Consider the following 328-nt stretch of genomic DNA (forward strand, 5'->3'; position numbering starts at 1 on the left):
CACAAAAAATTAAATGTTTTGTACTTTAAACTAAATTCCATAAATAATTAATTTAATTTAATACCCCCCAAAGAAATTTAAAATTTTTTCTTTAAAAAACCGTAAATAACCCCAAAAAGGCGCCGGGGGGTCCCCTCCGCCCCTTAAGAACGTTTTTTAAAATCAATACCCCGGCCCACGGCCCGGGGGATTAGCCGGGGGACCCCGGGGCATCCCTTTGGGGGAAACGGGGCCCCGGGAGGGGGGGTTGGGCCCCTTAAGGGGGGTTGTTGGGGTTCTGTTTTGAGTCGATGCTTTTAGCTTTTTTTGTCGTAATTAGGGACTGTGA

Source organism: Penaeus monodon, chromosome 29, assembly GCF_015228065.2.
Source record: "Penaeus monodon isolate SGIC_2016 chromosome 29, NSTDA_Pmon_1, whole genome shotgun sequence".
NCBI classification, from domain to species: domain Eukaryota; kingdom Metazoa; phylum Arthropoda; class Malacostraca; order Decapoda; family Penaeidae; genus Penaeus; species Penaeus monodon.